This window comes from Juglans regia, chromosome 1 (genome assembly GCF_001411555.2).
Source record: "Juglans regia cultivar Chandler chromosome 1, Walnut 2.0, whole genome shotgun sequence".
NCBI lineage: Eukaryota > Viridiplantae > Streptophyta > Magnoliopsida > Fagales > Juglandaceae > Juglans > Juglans regia.
In genome coordinates this window covers 23081304-23096191 of record NC_049901.1, presented here as the reverse complement: position 1 = coordinate 23096191, position 14888 = coordinate 23081304, and positions in this window count along the sequence as shown.

Here is a 14888-nt window from a genome sequence, read left to right as displayed (position 1 = left end):
ATAGACGAAGACATTGAAATTGAACAAACCATGGCTGCACCTGCACCACGCACTCTTAGGGATTATTTGCAGCCCACTCGCACCACTACACCATCATGCATTATTTTACCTGATGATGCACCTAATTTTTCTATTAAGTATGGCATGATGTCGGTGATACCTCAGTTCCATGGGATGGATTCTGAGAGTCATTATTAGCACCTGACAGATTTTGAGTTGGCTTGTACTACTTTTATCAATAGAGCCACTACTGATGAGTTTATTAGACTTCGTTATTTCCTTTTTCTTTAAAGAATGAAGTGAAGATTTGGTTTAATTCTTTGTGGCCTAATTCTATCTCTAGTTAGTCTGATATGTAGCGTGAGTTCTTACAAAAAAAAATTCAGTTTTAGAGAATTCAGTATTTACAAGAGCAGTTCAGCCAGTTCAATTAGAAATTTGATAAGACTTTTCAGGCCAGCTGAGAAAGATATAAGGATTTGGTGAACATCTGTTCACATCAAGGTTTTGAATCCTGGAGGCTGGTAAATTATTTTTACACTTGTCTCACTCCAGAATTCAAGCAGTTTGTTCAGATTATGTACAATGGAGAATTCGTCAGCGAGGAACCTGATGAAGCATTGTCATTTTTTGACTATCTTGCTGAGAGTGCACAACAATGGAACACTCGGACTAATCGAGTTTCATTGACAGCACAACCACTGAAGGTTATTGCTGGTGGGGGCAGATATGAGTTTAAGGATGACACTGACGTTCAAGCCTGAATAGCTGTATTGACTAGAAGATTAGAGGTCACAGAGATGAAAAAGGTGAAGGTTGTGAAAACAGTATAGGCATGCTCTATATGCGTTGATTCGAACCACAAGACCCAAGATTGCCCAATTATGCCAGTATTTCAGGAGAGTGGCACTGAGTAGATGCAATCAGCGAACTGGATAAATAGAGCACAAAATCAGCCTTTCTTCAATACATATAATCCGGGGTGGAGGAATCACCCAAATTTCTCATGGAGGAATAATCAGCCTGGCCGGTCTTCCCCACCTTCTCAGCAGCCATTTCATCAGGCTGCTCCTCAGTACCAGTATCAGTCATATCTGAGTTCTCAGAGATATCCTTTTATAGCACCTCTAGGATTTCAGCCTCAATCATCTGCAAAGAAGCCTCTAGATGACAGTATGGCACAGATGGCCAACACATTTCAGCAATTCATGTAGATTTAGGCCACCACAAACAATCAGAACACTCAGGCCATAAATGACTTGCGGGGCACCATCAATAAGATGAGTATGACATTGAGCACTCTAGAGAGAGAAATTTCCAGCACATCCTCAACCTAATCCTTAAATATACCGCAACAACAACAACAGGTACATAATGTCTTAGGGGATGTTATTGAGACAACGAAGACCGTTCTTACTTTGTGTAACACCCCCTCCCCGTAGGCTAGGTGTGTCACGTATTTTTTTATGAAAAATAAACCCGGCAAGCGATTCTCTAATTTCACAATTTAAAAATAAACTGAAATAATTTATTGAAATAAAAGGTCTAATAAAATGTCTTCCCAAAAAAAAACATTTAAGAAATAACTGGATAAATTCGTCATAAGAGACACATTTTATTCTGAACAAAACTAAAATGCTCCTTCTACTCCTGGCCTGCCTGCTCGTAATCATCATCTTCACCTGGGTAATTAAAAACATGAAATAAACTAAAATGAGTCGATGACTCAGTAAGAAATCTATCATAACGAAAACGTAATAAACATAAAATTTTCATAAGAACTTTCATGCTGAACTTAAAATTCATGACTGTTCATGCTAATGCTTATGCTATGTATGACTGAATTATCTGAACTAACTGACTGATTTATCTTACTTATCTGACTGGCCAACACACTTAACCCTGTGTGTAAGGTTGTGCACCAGCCCCACATCCCGCTGCAGCAAGGGGAACTGCTGATAGTATTCTAGCATACTATGGTGGACCACGACTGAGTTCGTGGCTTGCACACCACCCTGAAACTGAACTGCATTGGTACCATGCATCTGAATGGCCATCTTATTAACTGATCTGATTTTTATCTTACACTTGAATTTAAGATGGCTTATGTGTCTTATACACATGAGATGCATGACATAATACATACATAACTATAATTTCTGAAACTAAAACATGATGCGGAATGACATGATCATATGCTATGCTGGATGACATGCTTGTACATGAGCGGTTCATAAATAATGGCTATCAAAGAACTGGCTTGAATAATACATACATATAAGCTAACTATGATGATCCTAATTTATGATCAAATTTACTTACCTCGATGCGTTTCTCCTTGAATAATACTTCGTAACTTGAGACCTATATTCAATAAATAACTATCACTAAATTATTTGGAACTAAAATAAATGCTAATATCCTACTTAACTAAATTCGAAATTCTAAAACATAGTCAAACCAATATTTGTTTAACACTAAAAATCAATAATTCATAGTATTTAAATTACTTAAAATACTAATTTATAATTTAGTAGAAATACTCGAGCTATTTTAAAATAATTCACAAAAAAACTTAAATTCTTAAACTAGTTTCATTTCTTAACGTAATTATTAAATCTTATAAGAAACTTAATAAATATTAATATCATTTAATAAATCGTTCAAAATAAATTAACAACTCTTACTGCTGAAATATGATATCTAATCTTTCAAATATACTTTAACTGTAAATATATAAATATAATTCGAAAATAATTGGTGGAAACATTCGATTTAATAAAAGTAGACTTAATCATAATATTATTCAAAACTCATAACATATTCCTTAATTCTTTTTAAAATATAACATAATAATTTTATTAAAATCCGACTAAATAGATAAAAGAAAACTAACTAAAATAATAGGCTTCATAATGTACTTAAAAACACATTTTAAATTCCTTAAACAATTTCTTAATAAAAAGAGCATTTGACTAATATATTTACTTAACAAAATTAAACTCAACTTTAATTAAAATGACATAACAATATTCATAATTAACAAATACTCAAACGTAAGGTTATAAATATAATTATACTTAAAAACACTGCTTCAAGATACTAGATTAGAAAGGGCATACTTGTAATTTCATCTACTAACACTTAGTAGACTGAAACCTACAGCAAAACGTGTATAATATATTCTGCAGAAAACAGAGAGCTCGGGAGAGAGAGACGTGCGAAGCAAAGGCTCACCGAGAGAAGACTGACGTGCGGCGGTTCTGGGTTGCTGGCGGGGGTCACGGCGGCGTGACTGGGGCTCGTCTGAGGTGGTGCGACGCCGAAGGAAGTGAACCATGCGGCAGTGCAACCGAGAGAGAGGGAGGAGCACGTACTGAGCTGGGTCGCTGAGGGTCATAGGCCAACCGGGATGGAGTAGGTGCCACGGGGAAGAGCTGGTCGGCGGTTTCTGGCATCGTGGGTGGTGCTCCGACGTCCCGAGGTGGTCGGCGGAACAACCTGGACTGGTAGCGTCGAGGTGCTCGGCAAGAAGCCACCGCGTGGCTTACGTGCGACAGGGCTTGGAGGTCCTTCACGGTCATGCATGGTCTGCGCAGTGGGGTGGTCGCCGTGGTGGTTCCGTCGTCGAGTCGTGGCCTTTCCGGTTGCTGCGTCTCACTGAGTGGTGCCCGGTGCTAAGGCATGGGCTTGCTCTGTTCCGTGAGTGTAAAACAGAGGTGCGTCCGTGTGGTCGTTACCGTGGAAGAGAAGCAGAGGCTTCTCCATGTCCGTTGCTGTTGCGGCGTGCCTTGGCCGCTGAGGATGGTCTGCTGACTTCTGTGGTGGCTGGTGGTGGCGTGGAGTTGTCGCGGCTGGGCAAGGTTCGAAGTGTTTCTTGGTCTGCGGCGTGAGTTTTCTTCATGCAGGAGATCCAGCGTAAAAAAAACATATATGTCTAGGTGGTAGAGAACACCCTAAAAAAATAAAACCCTAAGGAAAGAGACGTGCATGCATAGGAGAGGATACGTGCGGGGCGGAGAGGAGGGAAAACGTGGAACTTAAAATATGAGAGTAGTTATCCTAATAACAATAAACTCTTAAATAATAATAATAATAACAAATATAATAAATGTAAAATCTGCTAAGAATAATAATAACAATAATAATAATAATAACCTAATTATCAAACCTAATAAAATATCCGTGTAATTGTCTCTAATGATATAGGATCGGGATGTTACAAACTCCCCTCCTTATAAAAATTCCGTCCTCGGAATTTGCTAATACCTCAAGCAACCTACAAATTTGTCCATCACATTATTTCCATGTTTCTATTTTAGATCTTCGATCATTTAGTCGAGCCTAACCTTTCAAAATTTTAAACCTCATTTATTCATTCCTAAGTCTCGCATATCCTTTTACACGTGCACTTACTATCAATGATCACACACTTTAGAAATACAATAAAAGCCTAAAGTATATACCTCGATAACAAGATTGACAAAAACCTACTGATAATATCACTCACATAAATTCTTCGCATAAAATGATAAATAAATCTCCTCATATAATAATAACCTCAAATAAAAAGAAATTTACAATCCTCCAAAGTTCAAAGTCTATAAAATATCTCAATTCTAAAATTCTAAAATTCTCAAAAATGAAATACCACAATGATCATGTGCCTATGGTTATGGGCCTACATTCCAATTATAAGCATAGCAACATCAATTAAACTTTCAAATCAAACATTGGCATCTGGTGTTATTCTCTAATAATTGTCAACCTAACCATAAAAACTTTAATGTGCATCTCTCAAGCATACGTATACTTAAATCATCTTCTACTTGTAAACCTTAAATTCTCGTACCTCAAAAATATATGACATATCAATTTCTTTCAATAGCTCTATTGTTACCTAACTCCACAACACATGAGATTTTTACTAAAATCCTTTTTTTTTTTTTTTTTTTTTTTTTCCCACTATTCCTGTTAGACGAGAGAATCATATTACCTATAATATACCTTCCGTCAGACATTGTGAAATACCAAACACCATATGCAAATTTTTTTGCCATAATCTCCAAAACCAACTAATTACATTCTCTAATTTAAATAGGACTCCATCAAATAAGTCATCTTCACCTATTCTCCTGAGCTAGATACACTATCAATCTTAAAAGTAAGAGTTTCCCAACTTCACCTTCCATCAATCAATTACATTGTCATAACCAAATTGACACGTAACCCTAGTATACGTAATTCTCATAAAATTCTAGATATCCATGCTACATAAATACCTCGAGTGAGGTGCCATAATCTAATATAACCATGAACTAATATATCGATATTCACATAAATAATAACTACAATGATGATTCTACTGGTAGAAACCATAAAGTATTCAATCCTAAACAAACCTTGATTACTCGCGAGCAGGCTAGGAGCATCCTAGGTAACTTTAACTAAAAAAATTTTACAAAAAGTTTTTTTTTTTTTTGAAAAGTCTACAGAATCAACCTGTCTCTGATACCAAATTGTAACACCCCCTTCCCGTAGGCTAGGTGTGTCACGTATTTTTTCATGAAAAAAATAAACCCGGCAAGCGATTCTCTAATTTCACAATAAAAATAAACTGAAGTAATTTATTATGAAATAAAAGGTCTAATAAAAAAGGTCTTCCCAAAAATATTGAAGAAATAACTGAATAAATTCGTCATAAGAGACACATTTTATTTTAAAAAAAGTCTGAACAAAACTAAAATGCTCATTCTACTCCTGGCCTGCCTGCTCGTAATCATCATTTTCACCTGGGTAATTAAAAACATGAAAATAAACTAAAATGAGTCGATGACTCAGTAAGAAATCTATCATAACGAAAACGTAATAAACATAAAATTTTCATAAGAACTTTCATGCTGAACTTAAAATTCATGACTGTTCATGCTAATGCTTATGCTATGTATGACTGAATTATCTGAACTAACTGACTGATTTATCTTACTTATCTGATTGGCCAACACACTTAACCCTGTGTGTAAGGTTGTGCACCAGCCCCACATCCCGCTGCAGCAAGGGGAACTGCTGATAGTATTCTAGCATACTATGGTGGACCACGACTGAGTTCGTGGCTTGCACACCACCCTGAAACTGAACTGCATTGGTACCATGCATCTGAATGGCCATCTTATTAACTGATCTGATTTTTATCTTACACTTGAATTTAAGATGGCTTATGTGTCTTATACACATGAGATGCATGACATAATACATACATAACTATAATTTCTGAAACTAAAACATGATGCGGAATGACATGATCATATGCTATGCTGGATGACATGCTTGTACATGAGCGGTTCATAAATAATGGCTATCAAAGAACTGGCTTGAATAATACATACATATAAGCTAACTATGATGATCCTAATTTATGATCAAATTTACTTACCTCGATGCGTTTCTCCTTGAATAATACTTCGTAACTTGAGACCTATATTCAATAAATAACTATCACTAAATTATTTGGAACTAAAATAAATGCTAATATCCTACTTAACTAAATTCGAAATTCTAAAACATAGTCAAACCAATATTTGTTTAACACTAAAAATCAATAATTCATAGTATTTAAATTACTTAAAATACTAATTTATAATTTAGTAGAAATACTCGAGCTATTTTAAAATAATTCACAAAAAAACTTAAATTCTTAAACTAGTTTCATTTCTTAACGTAATTATTAAATCTTATAAGAAACTTAATAAATATTAATATCATTTAATAAATCGTTCAAAATAAATTAACAACTCTTACTGCTGAAATATGATATCTAATCTTTCAAATATACTTTAACTGTAAATATATAAATATAATTCGAAAATAATTGGTGGAAACATTCGATTTAATAAAAGTAGACTTAATCATAATATTATTCAAAACTCATAACATATTCCTTAATTCTTTTTAAAATATAACATAATAATTTTATTAAAATCCGACTAAATAGATAAAAGAAAACTAACTAAAATAATAGGCTTCATAATGTACTTAAAAACACATTTTAAATTCCTTAAACAATTTCTTAATAAAAAGAGCATTTGACTAATATATTTACTTAACAAAATTAAACTCAACTTTAATTAAAATGACATAACAATATTCATAATTAACAAATACTCAAACGTAAGGTTATAAATATAATTATACTTAAAAACACTGCTTCAAGATACTAGATTAGAAAGGGCATACTTGTAATTTCATCTACTAACACTTAGTAGACTGAAACCTACAGCAAAACGTGTATAATATATTCTGCAGAAAACAGAGAGCTCGGGAGAGAGAGACGTGCGAAGCAAAGGCTCACCGAGAGAAGACTGACGTGCGGCGGTTCTGGGTTGCTGGCGGGGGTCACGGCGGCGTGACTGGGGCTCGTCTGAGGTGGTGCGACGCCGAAGGAAGTGAACCATGCGGCAGTGCAACCGAGAGAGAGGGAGGAGCACGTACTGAGCTGGGTCGCTGAGGGTCATAGGCCAACCGGGATGGAGTAGGTGCCACGGGGAAGAGCTGGTCGGCGGTTTCTGGCATCGTGGGTGGTGCTCCGACGTCCCGAGGTGGTCGGCGGAACAACCTGGACTGGTAGCGTCGAGGTGCTCGGCAAGAAGCCACCGCGTGGCTTACGTGCGACAGGGCTTGGAGGTCCTTCACGGTCATGCATGGTCTGCGCAGTGGGGTGGTCGCCGTGGTGGTTCCGTCGTCGAGTCGTGGCCTTTCCGGTTGCTGCGTCTCACTGAGTGGTGCCCGGTGCTAAGGCATGGGCTTGCTCTGTTCCGTGAGTGTAAAACAGAGGTGCGTCCGTGTGGTCGTTACCGTGGAAGAGAAGCAGAGGCTTCTCCATGTCCGTTGCTGTTGCGGCTTGTCTTGGCCGCTGAGGATGGTCTGCTGACTTCTGTGGTGGCTGGTGGTGGCGTGGAGTTGTCGCGGCTGGGCAAGGTTCGAAGTGTTTCTTGGTCTGCGGCGTGAGTTTTCTTCATGCAGGAGATCCAGCGTAAAAAAAACATATATGTCTAGGTGGTAGAGAACACCCTAAAAAAATAAAACCCTAAGGAAAGAGACGTGCATGCATAGGAGAGGATACGTGCGGGGCGGAGAGGAGGGAAAACGTGGAACTTAAAATATGAGAGTAGTTATCCTAATAACAATAAACTCTTAAATAATAATAATAATAACAAATATAATAAATGTAAAATCTGCTAAGAATAATAATAACAATAATAATAATAATAACCTAATTATCAAACCTAATAAAATATCCGTGTAATTGTCTCTAATGATATAGGATCGGGATGTTACACTTTGAGAAGTGGAAAAGAAGTTGTCCAACCAGAGATGACCATTGACAGACAGGTAGTTGCTCCTACACCTGAAAATGTAACAAATACTGATGAAGCTAAAAAAGAACCAGAGGTAGTGAGACTAGAGTCGAAGAAGCCTGTGAGTGCAGATGCTAAAACTAGTAGGGGTACCAACATGTGGTTCCCTATCCTCAGAGATTGACAGCTAGCCAAAAGAACAAATATCATAATGAGATTCAGGAGATCTTCAAGCAAGTAAAGATTAATATTTCACTCTTGGATGTCACACAACAAGTTCCTTCGTATGCAAAATTTTTGAAAGACTTGTGCATAGTGAAGATGAAGCTGAATGTAAAGAAGAAAGCTTTTCTAATAGACCAAGTCAATGCAATGATATTGAGTGAAACTCCTTAGAAGTTCGAAGATCCCGGTTCTCCCAACATTTCCATTATGATCGATGAGTCATGCATTGGGAGAGCTTTACTTGATTTGGAGAGTAGTGTGAACTTACTACATTTCTCAGTGTATGAGCAGTTGTGATTAGGTGAGTTGAAAAAGACTTCCATCATGCTACAGTTGGTTGACAGATCAGTTAAGGTGCCAAGGAATATTGTTGAGGATGTGTTGGTCCAGGTGGACAAATTTTACTATCCAGTGAATTTTGTAGTTCTTGATATGCAGCAGCCAGCCTCCACTATTTACCAAGCTCCTGTCATCCTTGGTAGACCATTTCTAGCGACGTCAAATGCTTTGATTAATTGCAGAAGTAAAGTTTTGAAGCTTACTTTTAGGAACATAGCACTTGAGTTGAACGTTTCAATGCTTGCAATATGCTAGCACATTTTGATGACACAAGTGATTTGAATGCTGTAGAGAGTTTGATACCAACAAAATTTATTTGCTCAACGTTTCCTTTCTATGATCATGATTCCATTTTTCAGACACATGAATTTTTACTTGATGAAAAAACTGACCATATTGATGAAAATGTCCTTGAATTTTTGGACTGTTTTGCATATTCTTCTTTACCACTTGAAATATAATTTGCAGGCACAAGATGGAAACCCTAGTTTGAAACTCTACCACCACCAGACATACTCAAATCTTTAGAGGAAGAATTTTATCAGTTGGAACTATAACCACTTCCTCAAGATTTAACGTATGTTTTTCTTGGTCCTGAGGATGACACTTTCCTTGTGGTGATTTTCTCAAAATTAAATCAGAAGGATGAAGTCCAGTTGATTGAAGTCCTAAGAAAGCATCGAGGCGCAATTAGTTGGACAATAGCCGACATCAAAGGTATTGATGCTGCTATTTGTACCCACATAATCCCTCTTGAAGATGATGCTAGACCAGTTCGTGATACTCAACATAGGCTCAATCCTACCATGAAGAAAGTTGTCAAAGAGGAAGTGCTCAGCTGCTCGCAGTGCGTATCATTTATCCCATCTCAGACAGTAAGTGAGTAACTCCAACTCAAGTAGTACCAAAAAAATATGGTTTAACTGTTGTTCAAAATGAAAAAAATGAATTGATTCCAACTAGAATGGTTACTGGCTGGAGAATGTGCATTGGTTATAGAAAACTTAACTCAGCTAGTAGGAATGATAATTTTCTTTTACCATTCTTAAATCAAATTTTAGAAAAAGTGACTGATAATTCATTTTATTGTTTCTTGGATGGATACTCTGGTTATTATCAAATTGTTGTAGTGCCTGAGGATCAGGAGAAAACCACTTCCACCTATCCTTTTGGCACATTTGCTTTTACCAGAATGCCTTTTGGTTTATGTAATGCCCCAGCCACCTTTTAGAGATTCATGATGAGTATTTTTTCTAACATGATTGAGGATATTTGTGAAATATTCATAGATGAAATCTCTGTTTTTAGAAAATTTTTTTATAGTTATTTGCACAATTTGACACGTATTCTCCAGAGATGTGAGGGAAAAAATGTTTTACTTAATTGAGAGAAATATCAATTTATGGTTACTCAGGGTATTATCTTTGGACATATTGTTTCTTCTGAAGGTATAAAGGTCGACAAGGTAAAAATCGAATTAATATCTAAACTTCCTATCCCTAGGACGGTTAAGAATATTCGTTCTTTTCTTGGTCATGCTGGCTTTTATAGGCGGTTTATTCAAGGGTTCAGTTTTATTGCAAAACCTTTGTGCACTCTTTTACAAAATGATATTGAATTTGTTTGGACTGATGAGTGCCAAAAAACTTTTGATACCTTTAAAAAATCGTTTACCACTGCCCTCATTATGCAACCCCCACAGTGAGACATTCCTTTTGAAATTATGACTAATGCAAGTGATTATGCGTTGGGTGCTATTTTGGGACAGCATGTGGATAATATATCTTTTATGATTTATTATACCAGTAGAACCTTGAATGATGCCCAGAAAAATTACACCACTACTGAAAAAGAAATGCTTGCAGTGATTTTTGCACTTGATAAATTTTGGACTTACATTTTTGGTTCCTCTGTTACTATTTTCACTGACCACTCTACTCTTAAGTATTTGTTGACTAAAAAAGATGCAAAACCACGCTTGATCCACTGGATTTTACTACTTCAAGAGTTCAACATCACCATTAAGGACAAGAAAGGAGTAAAAAATGTGGTGGCTGACCATCTCTCTAGATTGCCACCATCCTCCCCTTCAAAAGTCATCATTCATCTTGATGATAGTTTCCCGGATGAGCAGCTATTTATGGTTCACAAAGCTCCCTGGTTTGCTGACATAGTCAACTATTTGGTGACTGAGCAAATGCCCTCTGAATGGTCCATTGAAGATAAACGCCGATTTCTCTCTGAGGTACGACATTTTTACTTTGATGATCCATACCTTTTCAAATAATGTTCAGACCAATTGATTCGAAGATGAATTCCCAATGATGAGTTTTCCTCTATGTTGAGATTTTGTCATATGGGTGCATGTGGTGGTAATTTTTTAGCAAAGAAAATAGTCGCTAAAATTTTGCAAACCGGTTTTTACTGGCCTTCCATGTTTAAATATGCTTATAATTTTTATAAAGTTTATGAGTCTTGTAGAAAATGGGGATCCATTAGCAAAAGAGACATGATGTCTCTTTCCCCTATTCTCACTTTAGAAATTTTTGACTGTTGGGGAATAGACTCCATGGAATCTTTTCCAGTTTCCTTTGGAAACACATATTTTATTGGCTGTGGATTATGTTTCAAAATGGGTGGAGGTTGTCGCTTGTAAAACAAATGATCATCGTGTTGTCCTAAAATTTTTGCAATCTTTATTTGCTCGCTTTAGCATGCCCAAAGTTATCATTAGTGATGGAGGTTCTCATTTTTGTAACAAACCATTTTCTACACATGAAGAAATATGATATCACACACTGAGTTTCTATCGCTTATCACCCTAAAACAAATGGGCAAATAGAATTGGCAAACAAAGAGATTAAAATCATTTTGGAGAAAACTATCAATCATAATAGGAAAGACTGGTCAGTTAAGCTTCTTGATGCTTTGTGGGCTTATAGGACAGCTTTTAAAACTAATTTGGGGATGTCCCCTTATCGATTAGTTTTTGGTAAAACTTGTCATTTACCTTTGGATATTCAACATCGAGCTCTTTGGGCTATAAAATATGTTAACATGTCACTTGATGAAGTTTCAGAGTTGAGAAAATTACAGATCAATGAATTGGATGAAGCTATTCGGGATGCCTATGACAACGCTCAGCTGGCGAAGGAACCGCATGAAAATTTTATATGATCAAAAAATTCATTCCAAGCATTTCACACTTGGTTAGGAAGTTCTTCTTTACAACTCTCGCTTACATATTTTTCCTGGTAAATTGAAATCCCAATGGAGTGGGCTGTACATTGTAAAGAAGATTCATCCTCACGGGACGGTAGACATTGTTAATCCGAAGAATGACAATAGCTTCACTATCAATGGACAACATCTAAAACCTTTTATGACTGCCTTTGATCCAAACGAAGAGATCTTGCTTGTGCAAGATTCTAGGGAAGTGTTTTAATTTTTTCCCCCTTACGACTTTGTTTAATTACATTTTTTCTTTTATATTTATTCATTGTTTTGTTTTGATTTTATATCACATGTTTGGTTGTCTATGTTGCTTACTTATTCCTATGCACTTTGTTTTTTTTCATTCGATTCATTGAGAACCATGTCTCTCATTAGTTGGGGGGAGCGGGTGTGCACAGATTTTAAAAAAAAATTGCATTAATGTGATGTACATTGATACACATATGATTGACACACACTCTATTTCTAGTATTTTGTAAAATCTGAGCACCTTGGTGGAGTGGTTGAGCGGAATTCTTTTTGTGAAGATTTATTTTCAAGCTTGAGCACAGAGCATGATTTTTTATGCATCATATTTTGTTGATGTGTAGCTAGAAACACCGGGATGCTATACTCATTGAGATGAGACTTGGTGAGATTTTTGTAGAACGAATGACAAAATTTGAAGGACATTTTGCACATGCTTATATTTGTAATGTTTCTCAATTTACTGTTCATTGATTTAACACAGTAAAAGTAAACTGCAGGACTACCGAGCCTTTTTCAAAAAAAAAAGAAAAAAAAAAGAAAAAAAAAAGAAAAAAGAAAAAAGAAAAAAGAAAAAAGAAAAAAGAAAGATGAAAGCGATTTATGGAGCTTTCCTAAATTAAGAGCTAGAAACAGTTACCCAAGACTTTGAGGGTTGAGTGTTCAACCTTTAAAATCAGAGCTGACTTGAAAACTGCTAGTCTCTTGGGTTTTGAGGTAGTTAGAATCAGCAATAATTAATCTTAAGGTTGAAAAATCCTATGACAAATCATGGCTAGTAATGAGGAATACACAACCAGTTAATTTTATGTGAAAGATTGTTGAGATAGTCTTGGTGGGTATAGCCCCTGGGGGTTAAGTAGTAACACGTCAGTTTTGTGAGAATTCAGAATTGTGTTTGATTACTTCTATTTGGATTTCAATTTTTATGCAATATTCATCTCAATTAATTTTTACTATTTTACTCAAGGATTAGCAAAACGCTAGTTGGGGATGTGATTGAGTTGTATTATCGCATATTTTATACATCTAAAACCTATATATTTAAATTATTTCATTACATTATTATTGGTTTTAGATGGAAAAATAGTTAAGATGCATAAATCTGAGTTGTGATTTAAATTGGTTACTAGCATTATTTATGCTTAATTTTATAACTTGTGATTTAATTGGATAATGTTCCTTCACATGAATAATATATTTTTTATATTGTATTCTTCCTATTTATTTTATTTTATTTTATTTCTTTTCTAATTTCTATTTTTTTTATGGGCCAAGAAATGAAATGCATGAAAAAAGAGAAACAAAATCACGTTTGCATACGAGCCCATTTTCTTTTCATTTGGGTTTTGACCCAACACACATTTGTGATTTGGGACGACCCGAACGAGAGAGGATTTTATTCTTTCTTTTTCATTTTTGAACGGCTGGCTAGAAACGGACGACGCATAGAGGAAAAGAGTGCGGCTTGAAGCATCTCGAGGGGTCCAAATTGCAGCTTCTCCAGTCTCCTCCACTACTTTCCATCTTCATCTCCATCCATTTGGCTTGCTCTTTTCTTTCCTTAATTTCTATTTAATTTTAGTCTGAATTTTATAGTGTATTTTTGCGATTTTTAATTTAGAATCATTAGAGTTTGGATATTTTATTTTAAGTATGTTTAAGTTTGATATAGTTATTTTTCTTACTCTTTTAAGCTTTCGTTTAACAGTGATTACAATTGTTATGGATTGATTTTGAGAATTTGTGATTTGAATATAAGAATGAACCCTAAAATCTTGATTTTGGGGCTTTTGTAATTTTCAGTTCATATTTTGTCAATTACTTTCTAATCAAATTTAATTCTTAGTTTAGTTTTATTAATCTCTTAGTTCCATTACATATTAGATTGATTAAAGCTTAATTAGGACTTAAATAATTTCGATTTTATTAATTACTTTTCTGATTAATTGAGATTGTTTAGCTTAGTTGGTTCCTTGATTGTTAATTTCAATTTATTAGTCTTTTACATTTCATTCCGACACTTAAAAAAATTTAAAAATATGAATCTAGTCCATGACTAGTGCATTTTTTATTCCCATTTTTTATTCCATTCATTGCACATACCACCACTTTTATTTTCTCTTTATGAATATTTTCACCATTTTAAACAAGTTTGATTAAGTAACTTTATCTGAGGAGACAATTTAGGAATATATTCCTAATTATTACGCGACACTCTCCCGCACTTGGGATAACCTTTGTACTATTAATTTTTGAGTGAGTTAGTGACAAATGATCATAATTGATATACATAACAGTATGGCATGGCATAACATAATTAAATTTAATAAGTATAATTAAAACATAAATTTAACTGCATGGACCTCACCACCATACATACATAAACATACTATAAGTAAGTTAGAAGCTAACTTACATAATGTCGTGTGTAACGTAAACGTAGTGTAAGCTAAAATGAGATACGTTCTAGAATTCGACTTTCTCAAT